Source organism: Rattus norvegicus, chromosome X (assembly GCF_021556685.1).
Source record: "Rattus norvegicus strain SHRSP/BbbUtx chromosome X, alternate assembly SHRSP_T2T, whole genome shotgun sequence".
Lineage (NCBI taxonomy): Eukaryota > Metazoa > Chordata > Mammalia > Rodentia > Muridae > Rattus > Rattus norvegicus.
This window is the reverse complement of record NC_141554.1, coordinates 84,392,206-84,405,034: the sequence shown is the minus strand read 5'-3', so window position 1 is coordinate 84,405,034 and position 12,829 is coordinate 84,392,206. Positions and strand designations below refer to the sequence as shown.

At 43.4% G+C, this 12,829-nt stretch overlaps 1 pseudogene; it reads right to left on the bottom strand.

Annotated features, from left to right (window-relative positions):
* Window positions 1-10,839: 10,839 nt before the first annotated feature.
* On the bottom strand, window positions 10,840-11,620 carry LOC147998284 (glyceraldehyde-3-phosphate dehydrogenase pseudogene; annotated as a pseudogene).
* Window positions 11,621-12,829: the final 1,209 nt, after the last annotated feature.

The following is a 12,829-nucleotide window of genomic DNA, read 5'->3' as shown; positions in this document are numbered from 1 at the left end:
ATTGAGAGATATTAAGGAATAGTGATTATTGCTTCCCGTTATATTCATATTTGGATGTGAGGTTATGTTTGTGTGCTTTCATTCTCTTTGTTTTGTTGCCAAGACGATTAGTTTCTTGCTTCTTCTAGGGTATTGCTTGCCTCCTTATGTTGGGCTTTACCATTTATTATCCTTTGTAGTGCTGGATTTGTAGAAAGATATTGTGTAAATTTGGTTTTGTCATGGAATATCTTGGTTTCTCCATCAATGTTAATTGAGAGTTTTGCTGGATACAGTAACCTGGGCTGGCATTTGTGTTCTCTTAGGGTCTGTATGACATCAGTCCAGGATCTTCTGGCCTTCATAGTTTCTGGCAAGAAGTCTGGTGTGATTCTGATAGGTCTCCCTTTATATGTTACTTGACCTTTTTCCCTTACTGCTTTTAATATTCTTTCTTTATTTTGTGCGTTTGGTGTTTTGACAATTATGTGACGGGAGGTGTTTCTTTTCTGGTCCAATCTATTTGGAGTTCTGTAGGCTTCTTGTATGCCTATGGGTATCTCTTTTTTTAGGTTAGGGAAGTTTTCTTCTATGATTTTGTTGAAGATATTTACTGGTCCTTTGAGCTGGGAGTCTTCACTCTCTTCTATACCTATTATCCTTAGGTTTGATCTTCTCATTGAGTCCTGGATTTCCTGTATGTTTTGGACCAGTAGCTTTTTCCGCTTTACATTATCTTTGACAGTTGAGTCAATGATTTCTATGGAATCTTCTGCTCCTGAGATTCTCTCTTCCATCTATGGAATTCTGTTGGTGAAGCTTGTATCTACAGCTCCTTGTCTCTTCTTTTGGTTTTCTATATCCAGGGTTGTTTCCATGTGTTCTTTCTTGATTGCTTCTATTTCCATTTTTAATTCCTTCAACTGTTTGATTGTGTTTTCCTGTAATTCTTTCAGGGATTTTTGTGTCTCCTCTCTATGGGCTTCTCCTTGTTTATTTATGTTTTCCTGGAATTCTTTCAGGGATTTTTGTGTCTCCTCTCTATGGGCTTCTACTTGTTTATTTATGTTTTCCTGGAATTCTTTCAGGGATTTTTGCGATTCTTTCAGGCATTTTTGCGATTCCTCTCTGTAGGCTTCTACTTGTTCTCTAAGGGAGTTCTTCACGTCTTTCTTGAAGTCCTCAAGCATCATGATCAAAAATGATTTTGAAACTAGATCTTGCTTTTCTGGTGTGTGTGGATATTCCATGTTTGTTTTGATGGGAGAATTGGGCTCCGATGGTGCCATGTAGTCTTGGTTTTTGTTGCTTGGGTTCCTGCGCTTGCCTCTCGCCATCAGATTATCTTTAGTGTTACTTTGTTCTATTTCTGACAGTGGCTGGACTGTCCTATAAGCCTGTGTGTCAGGAGTGCTGTAGACCTGTTTTCCTCTCTTTCAGTCAGTTATGGGGACAGAGTGTTCTGCTTTCCGGCGTGTAGTTTTTCCTCTCTACAGGTCTTCAGCTGTTCCTGTGGGCCTGTGTCTTGAGTTCACCAGGCAGCTTTCTTGCAGCAGAAAAGTTGGTCTTACCTGTGGTCCCGAGGCTCAAGTTCGCTCGTGGGGTGCTGCTCACGGGCTCTCTGCAGCGGCAGCAACCAGGAAGACCTGTGCCGCCCCTTCCGGGAGCTTCAGTGCACCAGGGTTCCAGATGGTCTTTGGCTTTTTCCTCTGGCGTCTGAGATGTGTGTGCAGAGAGCAGTCTCTTCTGGTTTCCCAGGCTTGTCTGCCTCTCTGAAGGTTCAGCTCTCCCTCCCACGGGATTTGGGTGCAGAGAGAACTGTTTATCCGGTCTGTTTCCTTCAGGTTCTGGTGGTGTCTCAGGCAGGGGTCCTGCCGCTCCTGGGCCCTCCCCCACGGGAGCCCAGAGGTCTTATACAGTTTCTTCTTGGGCCAGAGATGTGGGCAGGGGTGAGCAGTGTTGGTGTTCTCTTCCGCTCTGCAGCCTCAGGAGTGCCCACCTGACCAGGCGGTTGGGTCTCTCTCTCACAGGGTCTGGGGGCAGAGACTTGAGTATTTCTTATATACATTTCGAGTGTTATTCCCTCTCACGGTATCCGGGCAAACATCCCCCTCCCCCCTCCCCTTCCTTATGGGTGTTCCCCTCCCAACACTCCCCCCATTGCCGCCCACCCCCCAACAGTCTAGTTCACTGGGGGTTCAGTCTTAGCAGGACCCAGGGCTTCTCCTTCCACTGGTGCTCTTACTAGGATATTCATTGCTACCTATGAGGTCAGAGTCCAGTGTCAGTCCATGTATAGTCTTTAGGTAGTGGCTTAGTCCCTGGAAGCTCTGGTTGCTTAGCATTGTTGTACATATGGGGTCTGGAGCCCCTTCAAGCTCTTCCAGTTCTTTCTCTGATTCCTTCAACGGGGGTCCTATTCTCAGTTCAGTGGTTTGCTGCTGGCATTCGCCTCTGTATTTGCTGTATTCTGGCTGTGTCTCTCAGGAGCGATCTACATCCGGCTCCTGTCGGTCTGCACTTCTTTGCTTCCTCCATCTTGTCTAATTGGGTGGCTGTATATGTATGGGCCCCATGTGGGGCAGGCTCTGAATGGGTGTTCCTTCAGTCTCTGTTTTAATCTTTGCCTCTCTCTTCCCTGCCAAGGGTATTCTTGTTCCCCTTTTAAAGAAGGAGTGAAGCATTCACATTTTGATCATCCGTCTTGAGTTTCATTTGTTCTAGGTATCTAGGGTAATTCAAGCATTTGGGCTAAAAGCCACTTATCAATGAGTCCATACCATGTATGTCTTTCTGTGATTGGGTTAGCTCACTCAGGATGATATTTTCCAGTTCCAACCATTTGCCTACGAATTTCATAAAGTCGTTGTTTTTGATAGCTGAGTAATATTCCATTGTGTAGATGTACCACATTTTCTGTATCCATTCCTCTGTTGAAGGGCATCTGGGTTCTTTCCAGCTTCTGGCTATTATAAATAAGGCTGCAGTGAACATAGTGGAGCACGTGTCTTTTTTATATGTTGGGGCATCTTTTGGGAATATGCCCAAGAGTGGTATAGCTGGATCCTCAGGCAGTTCAATGTCCAATTTTCTGAGGAACCTCCAGACAGATTTCCAGAATGGTTGTACCAGTTTGCAATCCCACCAACAATGGAGGAGTGTTCCTCTTTCTCCACATCCTCGCCAGCATCTGTTGTCCCCTGAGTTTTTGATCATAGCCATTCTACTGGTGTGAGGTGAAATCTCAGGGTTGTTTTGATTTGCATTTCCCTTATGACTAAAGATGTTGAACATTTCTTTAGGTGTTTCCCAGCCATTTGGCATTCCTCAGCTGTGAATTCTTTGTTTAGCTCTGAACCCCATTTTTTAATAGGGTTATTTGTTTCTCTGCGGTCTAACTTCTTGAGTTCTTTGTATATTTTGGATATAAGGCCTCTATCTGTTGTAGGATTGGTAAAGATCTTTTCCCAATCTGTTGGTTGCCGTTTTGTCCTAACCACAGTGTCCTTTGCCTTACAGAAGCTTTGCAGTTTTATGAGATCCCATTTGTCGATTCTTGATCTTAGAGCGTAAGCGATTGGTGTTTTGTTTAGGAAATTTTTTCCAGTGCCCATGTGTTCCAGATGTTTCCCTAGTTTTTCTTCTATTAGTTTGAGTGTGTCTGGTTTGATGTGGAGGTCCTTGATCCACTTGGACTTAAGCTTTGTACAGGGTGATAAGCATGGATCAATCTGCATTCTTCTACATGTTGACCTCCATTTGAACCAGCACCATTTGCTGAAAATGCTATCTTTTTTTCATTGGATGGTTTTGGCTCCTTTGTCAAAAATCAAGTGACCATAGGTGTGTGGGTTCATTTCTGGGTCTTTAATTCTGTTCCATTGGTCTATCTGTCTGTCTCTGTACCAATACCATGCAGTTTTTATCACTATTGCTCTGTAATACTGCTTGAGTTCAGGGGTAGTGATTCCCCCTGAAGTCCTTTTATTGTTGAGGATAGCTTTAGCTATCCTGGGTTTTTTGTTATTCCAGATGAATTTGCAAATTGTTCTGTCTAACTCTTTGAAGAATTGGATTGGTATTTTGATGGGGATTGCATTGAATCTGTAGATTGCTTTTGGTAAAATGGCCATTTTTACTATATTAATCCTGCCAATCCATGAGCATGGGAGATCTTTCCATCTTCTGAGGTCTTCTTCAATTTTTTTCTTCAGTGTCTTGAAGTTCTTATTGTACAGATCTTTTACTTGCTTTGTTAAAGTCACACCCACGTACTTTATATTATTTGGGTCTATTATGAAGGGTGTCGTTTCCCTAATTTCTTTCTCGGCTTGTTTCTCTTTTGTATAGAGGAAGGCAACTGATTTATTTGAGTTAATTTTATACCCAGCCACTTTGCTGAAGTTGTCTAACAGCTTTAGTAGTTCTCTGGAGGAACGTTTGGGATCACTTAAATATACTATCATATCATCTGCCAATAGTGATATTTTGACTTCTTCTTTTCCGATCTGTATCCCCTTGACCTCCTTTTGTTGTCTGAGTGCTCTGGCTAGAACTTCAAGAACTATATTGAATAAGTAGGGAGAGAGTGGGCAGCCTTGTCTAGTCCCTGATTTTAGTGGGATTGCTTCAAGTTTCTCTCCATTTAGTTTAATGTTAGCAACTGGTTTGCTGTATATGGCTTTTACTATGTTCAGGTATGGGCCTTGAATTCCTATTCTTTCCAGGACTTTTATCATGAAGGGGTGTTGAATTTTGTCAAATGCTTTCTCAGCGTCTAATGAAATGATCATGTGGTTTTGTTCTTTCAGTTTGTTTATATAATGGATCACGTTGATGCTTTTCCTTATATTAAACCATCCCTGCATGCCTGGGATGAAGGCTACTTGGTCATTGTGGATGATTGTTTTGATGTGCTCTTGGATTCGGTTTGCCAGAATTTTGTTGAGTATTTTTGCATCGATATTCATAAGGGAAATTGGTCTGAAGTTCTCTTTCTTTGTTGTGTCTTTGTGTGGTTTAGGTATAAGAGTAATTGTGGCTTCATAGAAGGTATTCGGTAGTGATCCATCTGTTTCAATTTTGTGGAATAGCTTGGATAATATTGGTATTAGGTCTTCTATGAAGGTTTGATAGAATTCTGCACTAAACCCGTCTGGACCTGGGCTCTTTTTGGTTGGGAGACCTTTAATGACTGCTTCTATTTCCTTAGGAGTTATGGGGTTGTTTAACTGGTTTATCTGTTCCTGATTTAACTTCGATACCTGGTATCTGTCTAGGAAATTGTCCATTTCCTGAAGATTTTCAAGTTTTGTTGAATATAGGTTTTTATAGTAAGATCTAATGATTTTTTGAATTTCCTCTGAATCTGTTGTTATGTCTCCCTTTTCATTTCTGATTTTGTTAATTTGGACACACTCTCTTTGTCCTCTCGTTAATCTGGCTAAGGGTTTATCTATCTTGTTGATTTTCTCAAAGAACCAGCTTTTGGTTCTGTTGATTCTTTCTATGGTCGTTTTTGTTTCTACTTGGTTGATTTCAGCTCTGAGTTTGATTATTTCCTGCCTTCTACTCCTCCTGGGTGTATTTGCTTCTTTTTGTTCTAGAGCTTTTAGGTGTGCTGTCAAGCTGCTGACATATGCTCTTTCCTGTTTCTTTCTGCAGGCACTCAGCGCTATGAGTTTTCCTCTTAGCACAGCTTTCATTGTGTCCCATAAGTTTGGGTATGTTGTACCTTCATTTTCATTAAATTCTAAAAAGTTTTTAATTTCTTTCTTTATTTCTTCCTTGACCAGGTTATCATTGAGTAGAGCATTGTTCAATTTCCAAGTATATGTGGACATTCTTCCTTGATTGTTATTGAAGACCAGTTTTAGGCCGTGGTGGTCCGATAGCACGCATGGGATTATTTCTATCTTTCTGTACCTGTTGAGGCCCGTTTTTTGACCAATTATATGGTCAATTTTGGAGAAAGTACCATGAGGAGCTGAGAAGAAGGTATATCCTTTTGCTTTTGGATAGAATGTTCTATAAATATCCGTTAAGTCCATTTGGCTCATGACTTCTCTTAGTCTGTCGACATCACTGTTTAATTTCTGTTTCCATGATCTGTCCATTGATGAGAGTGGGGTGTTGAAATCTCCCACTATTATTGTGTGAGGTGCAATGTGTGTTTTGAGCTTTAGTAAGGTTTCTTTTACGTATGTAGGTGCCCTTGTATTTGGGGCATAGATATTTAGGATTGAGAGTTCATCTTGGTGGATTTTTCCTTTGATGAATATGAAGTGTCCTTCCTTATCTTTTTTGATGACTTTTAGTTGGAAATTGATTTTATTTGATATTAGAATGACTACTCCAGCTTGCTTCTACTGACCATTTGCTTGGAAAGTTGTTTTCCAGCCTTTCACTCTGAGGTAGTGTCTGTCTTTGTCTCTGAGGTGTGTTTCCTGTAGGCAGCAGAATGCAGGGTCCTCGTTGCGTATCCAGTTTGTTAATCTATGTCTTTTTATTGGGGAGTTGAGGCCATTGATATTGAGAGATATTAAGGAATAGTGATTATTGCTTCCCGTTATATTCATATTTGGATGTGAGGTTATGTTTGTGTGCTTTCATTCTCTTTGTTTTGTTGCTAAGACGATTAGTTTCTTGCTTCTTCTAGGGTATTGCTTGCCTCCTTATGTTGGGCTTTACCATTTATTATCCTTTGTAGTGCTGGATTCGTAGAAAGTTATTGTGTAAATTTGGTTTTGTCATGGAATATCTTGGTTTCTCCATCTATGTTAATTGAGAGTTTTGCTGGATACAGTAACCTGGGCTGGCATTTGTGTTCTCTTAGGGTCTGTATGACATCAGTCCAGGATCTTCTGGCCTTCATAGTTTCTGGCAAGAAGTCTGGTGTGATTCTGATAGGTCTGCCTTTATATGTTACTTGACCTTTTTCTCTTACTGCTTTTAATATTCTTTCTTTATTTTGTGCGTTTGGTGTTTTGACTATTATGTGACGAGAGGTGTTTCTTTTCTGGTCCAATCTATTTGGAGTTCTGTAGGCTTCTTGTATGCCTATAGGTATCTCTTTTTTTAGGTTAGGGAAGTTTTCTTCTATGATTTTGTTGAAGATATTTACTGGTCCTTTGAGCTGGGAGTCTTCACTCTCTTCTATACCTATTATCCTTAGGTTTGATCTTCTCATTGAGTCCTGGATTTCCTGTATGTTTTGGACCAGTAGCTTTTTCCGCTTTACATTATCCTTGACAGTTGAGTCAATGATTTCTATGGAATCTTTTGCTCCTGAGATTCTCTCTTCCATCTCTTGTATTCTGTTGGTGATGCTTGTATCTATGGCTCCTTGTTTCTTCCTTTGGTTTTCTATATCCAGGGTTGTTTCCATGTGTTCTTTCTTGATTGCTTCTATTTCCATTTTTAATTCCTTCAACTCTTTGATTGTGTTTTCCTGGAATTCTTTCAGGGATTTTTGCGATTCTTTCAGGGATTTTTGCGATTCCTCTCTGTAGGCTTCTACTTGTTTATTAATGTTTTCCTGTGTTTCCCTAAGGGAGTTCTTCACGTCTTTCTTGAAGTCCTCCAGCATCATGATCAAATAGGATTTTGAAACTAGATCTTGCTTTTCTGGTGTGTTTGGACATTCCATGTTTGTTTTGGTGGGAGAATTGGGCTCTGATGATGCCATGTAGTCTTGGTTTCTGTTGCTTGGGTTCCTGCGCTTGCCTCTCGCCTTCAGATTATCTCTAGTGTTACTTTGTTCTGCTATTTCTGACAGTGGCTAGACTGTCCTATAAGCCTGTGTGTCAGGAGTGCTATAGACCTGTTTTCCTCTCTTTCAGTCAGTTATGGGGACATAGTGTTCTGCTTTCGGGTGTGTAGTTTTTCCTCTCTACGGGTCTTCAGCTGTTCCTGTGGGCCTGTGTCTTGAGTTCACCAGGCGGGGTGCTGCCCAAGGGCTCCCTGCGGCGGCAGCAACCAGGAAAACCTGTGCCGCTCCTTCCGGGAGCTTCAGTGCACCAGGGTTCCAGATGGCCTTTGGTGTTTTCCTCTGGCGTCTGAGATGTATGTACAGAGAGCAGTCTCTTCTGGTTTCCCAGGCTTGTCTGCCTCTCTGAAGTTTCAGCTCTCCCTCCCACGGGATTTGGGTGCAGAGAACTGTTTATCCGGTCTGTTTCCCTCAGGTTCCGGCGGTGTCTCAGGCAGGGGTCCTGCCGCTCCTGGGCCCTCCCACACTGGAGCCCAGAGGCCTTATACAGTTTCCTCTTGGGCCAGGGATGTGGGCAGGGGTGGGCAGTGTTGGTGGTCTCTTCCGCTCTGCAGCCTCAGGAGTGCCCACCTGACCAGGCGGTGAGGTCTCTTTCCCACAGGGTCTGGGAGCAGAGATCTGCTGCAGGCTGGGATCCGCGGGCGTGGGACCTCTGGCAAACACAGGAAGTGCCCGGTCCTAGATGAACTCTGCCTCTGTGTGTCCCGATCTCACCAGGCAGCTCTCTTGCAGCAGACAAGTTGGTCTTACCTATGGTCCCGAGGCTCAAGTTTGCTCGCGGGGTGCTGCCCAAGGGCTCTTTGTGGTGGCAGCAACCAGGAAGACCTGTGCCGCCCCTTCCGGGAGCTTCAGTGCACCAGGGTTCCAGATGGCCTTTGGTGTTTTCCTCTGGCGTCCGAGATGTATGTACAGAGAGCAGTCTCTTCTGGTTTCCCAGGCTTGTCTGCCTCTCTGAAGGTTCAGCTCTCCCTCCCACGGGATTTGGGTGCAGAGAACTGTTTATCCGGTCTGTTTCCCTCAGGTTCCGGCGGTGTCTCAGGCAGGGGTCCTGCCGCTCCTGGGCCTAAGCATTGCTTTTCATTGAGGACTAATACATAAATGTTTTCCTGTATCATTCATATAGTGTCTGATTCACAGGTTGGAGTCCTATGTTCTTATAGGTATAATTAAAGACAAGTATGTTGTAGAGTTTCTGTATCTATGCCAGCACAATGCTATAACTAATATGATCACATGAATTAGTGAGCAGATTATAGTATTAATTAAATTATTATTTACTCCTTGTCTTAGTTAGGGTTTTACTGTTGTGAACAGACACCATGACCAAGGCAACTGTATAAGGACCACATTTAATTGGGGCTGGCTTACAGGTTCAGAGATTCAGTCCATTATCATCAAGGTGGGAGCAGGGCAGTGTCCAGTCAGGCATGGTGCAGGAGGAACTAAGAGTTCTACATCTTCATCTGAAGGCTGCTAGGAGAATACTGACTTCTAGGCAGCTAGCACAAGGGTATTAAAGCCCACACCCACAGTGAGAGACCTACTTCAACAAGGCTACACTTCCTAATAGTGTCATTCCCTGGGACAAGCATATACAAACCATCACATTCCACTCCCTGGCCCCCATAGACTTGTTCAAACACATGAGTCTGTGGGGCCCATATCTATACGTAGCATAATAAAAAATATATTTAGTTCAACTTCCAAAGCACCCATAGTCTATAACAGTCTCAACAATGTTAAAAGTCCAAAATTCAAAGTCTCTTCTGAGATCCATCCAATCACTTAACTGTAATCCCCAAAGCAAGAAAAGAAACCAGCTGGGCAAACTCCAAACTCTGCATCATCTCTGTGTCTAATGCCAAAGCAGTCTTCAGATCTCCAATTCCTTTTTCATCTTTGTTGACTGCAACAAACTTCTTTCTCCTGGGCTGTTTCCACTCCTTCTTAACAGCTTTCCTCAGCAGATAGCCCACAGCTCTGTCATTTCAAACATCTTGGGATCTCCAAGGCAAGTTCGGCATTACAGCTTTTTTCCCCCAATGTCTGTGATCCACACATGATCTTCTGGGCTTCTCCAAAAGGCTGGTGTCACTTTTCTAGCTCTGCTCTCTACAGCCCTCTAAGCTCAGGTTGATCCACTCTGCTGCTGCTACTGTGATCATCCCATTGTATTGGCATCTCCAATACAGTGGATTCTTCCTCTGCAACTAGCCTTCACCAATAGCCTCTCATAGACTCTTCATGGTGCCAAGCTTCAAATCCTTTGCATAACCCCTTCAGTTCTGGGAAGTCAACTGCTACTGAGGCTGCACCTTCACCAATGGCCTTCCATGGCCTCTCACAATTGCAAGCCTCAGCTACTCTCCATGACTCCTTCATGCCTTCAAAACAAGTTCCATTTAGGTGACTCTTACACATTACCAAGTACAACTGTATCAAGAGGTACAAGTTTGGCTATCTCTAGAACATAGCTTCCTTGTGCTCTCAGAAAATACTTCTGAGAAGTTTTGTCTGGTCTCTTCTTATCCATTGCTAATTTCTTTCTTTTTGGGGTGTGTGTGCAGCAGATCTTTATTGATGGTATTCAAGAGAGTATGGAGGGCTCCCCTGTCCCTCCTGCTATTATGGGTGTTTGGGATGTAATTGTGAGGGAGATGCTCAGTGTTGGGGGCCTAGTTGGGATGGGGACTCCTCAGCAACTGAGAGCCTCTCTCTTGCTCTCAGTATCCTTGCTGGGCTGGGGTGAGTGGTTCAGGGTTTCTTACTTCTTAGAGGCCGTGTAGGCCATGAGATCCACCAGTCTGTTGCTGTAGTCTTATTCATTGTCATACCAGGAAATGAGTTTTAAAAAGTTGTCATTGAGGGGTTGGGGATTTAGCTCAGTGGTAGAGCGCTTGCCTAGCAAGCGCAAGGCCCTGGGTTCGGTCCCCAGCTCCGAAAAAAAAAAAAAAGGAAAAAGTTGTCATTGACAGCAATGCCAGCCCCAGCATCAAAGGTGGAAGAGTGGGAGTTGCTGTTGAAGTCATAGGAGACAACCTGATTTTTAGTGTAGCCCAGGATGCCCTATAGTTGGCTCTCAGATGCCTGCTTCACCACCTTCTTGATGTTATCATACCTGGTTTCTCCAGGTGGCAAGTCAGTTCCACAATGGATACATTGGGGGTAGGAACATGGAAAGCCATGCTAGTGAGCTTCCCTTTCAGCTCTGGGATGACCTTGCCCAAAGCCTTGGCAGCACCAGTGGATGCAAGGTTGATGTTCTGGGCTACCCCGCAGTCATCATGCCACAGCTTTCCTGAGGGACCATCCACAATCTTCTGACTGGCAGTGATGGCATAGACTGTAATTGTGAGCCCTTCTACGATGTCAAATTTGTCATGGATGACCTTAGCCTGGGGGTGCTAAGCAGTTGGTGGTGCAGGATGCAATGCTGACAATATTGAGCAAGTTGTCATATTTCTCGTGGTTCATACTCATCATGAACATGGGTGCATCAGCTGAAGGGGCGGAAATGATGATTCTTTTGGCCCCACCCTTCAAGTGAACCCCAGCCTTCTGCAAGGTGATGAAGACACCAGTAGACTTTATGACATACTCAGCACCAGCATAATCCCACTTGATGTTAGCAAGATCTCGCTCCTGGAAGATGATGATGGGCTTCCCGTTGATGACAAGCTTCCCATTCTCAGCCTTGACTATGTCAATGAATTTGCCATGGGTAGAGTCATACTGGAACATGTAAACCATGTAGTTGAGGTCAATGAAGGGTTCATTGATGACAACAATCTCCACTTTGCTGGATGCAGAGCAGAAGGCAGCCCTGGTAACCAGGTGCCCAATACGGCCAAATCCATTAACACTGACCTTCATCTTGTCTACAGGATGAGGCTGGCACTGCACGAGAAGATACAGCTGTCTCTGGAACAGGGAGGAGCAGAGAGCTCACTAATTTCTTAGCTTCAGCTAACCAGCATTAACTGTCCCAAAAGTCTCCTTTTCCTCTTGACTATAAAGCCAAAGACACATGGCTGAAGCTGCCAAAGTTCTGCTGCTTGCTGGAGTTGGAACACGCCCCCTTTGTTCTATTATATCAACTGCTTTCTGATTTCTAACTCCTGCACACTGCCTAGCTTGGCTATCCTGGAACTTGCTCTGTAGATTGACCTTGAACTCAAAGATCTGCATGGCTCTGTCTCCTGGGATTAAAGGTGTGTAGTACATTGCTTTGACCTAAATTCAGCTGGGTTGGATCTTGCCCTAAGGTCACCACTTCCTTAATTCAATTTAATATCTTTGAACATAGAATTCAGCTCCATTTCATTTCCTGGTGTCCCTTTAACACTTGAACTATGCATTCTATATTTTCCTTCCTAAACTTGCTATATTTATTCATAATGCTCTTTAATTGACTTAACCAGAGAACAAAGTCAATGATGGGTGACTTCTTTTGTCAATGCAATTAATCGGAGTCTCTTCATCTTAGCTGCAGGCACACTGTACAGACAAGGGCAAAAAGCAGCCATATTCCAAAAGCAGTCTCTAGGCCACATACTGAAGTTCTTCTTCACTGAAATTTCTTGGGCCAGTACTGCACAGTTCAAATCACTCACAGCAACAAAATCTTCCATAGTCTTACTAGGATGGCTCATTAAGCCCATATAAAGCTTTACACTGCTTTCCAAATCCAAAGTCCCCAAATCCACATTCTTCCAAACAAAAACATGGCCAGCCTATCACAGCAATACCCCAGACTCTAGTACCAACCTCTGTTTTTGTTAGTGTTTTACTGCTAAGAACAGGCACCATGACCCAGGAAACTCTTATAAGGACAACATTTAACTGGGGCTGGCTTACAGGTTCAGAGGTTCAGTCCATTATTAAGGAGTGAGCATGCCAACACCTACACAGGCATGATGCAGGAGAAGCTGAGAGTTCTACATGTTCATCTGAAGGCTGTTAGCAGAATACTGACTTTTAGGCAGCTAGGAAAAGGGTATTAAAACCCATACCTGCAGTGGCATTCCTACTCCAACAAGGCTACACTTCCTAATATTGCCATTTCCTTAGCCAGGCATATAC